This window comes from Etheostoma spectabile, chromosome 4 (genome assembly GCF_008692095.1).
Source record: "Etheostoma spectabile isolate EspeVRDwgs_2016 chromosome 4, UIUC_Espe_1.0, whole genome shotgun sequence".
Taxonomy (NCBI): Eukaryota; Metazoa; Chordata; class Actinopteri; order Perciformes; family Percidae; genus Etheostoma; species Etheostoma spectabile.
Window position 1 is genome coordinate 291,641 of NC_045736.1, and position 288 is coordinate 291,928.

At 30.9% G+C, this 288-nt stretch overlaps 1 protein-coding gene across 1 annotated transcript in view; it reads right to left on the bottom strand.

Moving 5' to 3' along the window:
* The window catches only part of htr2aa (5-hydroxytryptamine (serotonin) receptor 2A, genome duplicate a), a 121,073-nt gene that overhangs the window by 114,745 nt on the left and 6,040 nt on the right, over nucleotides 1-288 (bottom strand). The window lies entirely within an intron of this gene.

Here is a 288-nt window from a genome sequence, read left to right on the forward strand (position 1 = left end):
TGTCCTCCTGTGTCCTCCTGTGTGATACAGGACGGTATATGTAAATCACGTAGCAATGTATCATAAACCGTCAATATTACATTATATATGTTATATATAATAACTATATAAAATATTATTATATATATATATATATATTAATATATATATATACAGTCCATGCGATGTATACAGTCCATTTAAGGCAGAGAAATGTGGGACTGTTGTTCAAGTCAACGTTAACTTTAGCGGTTAGCATAGCAAGCTAGCGATTTTTAAAAAGTTTCAGTTAGGAACATGGTTGCAAGT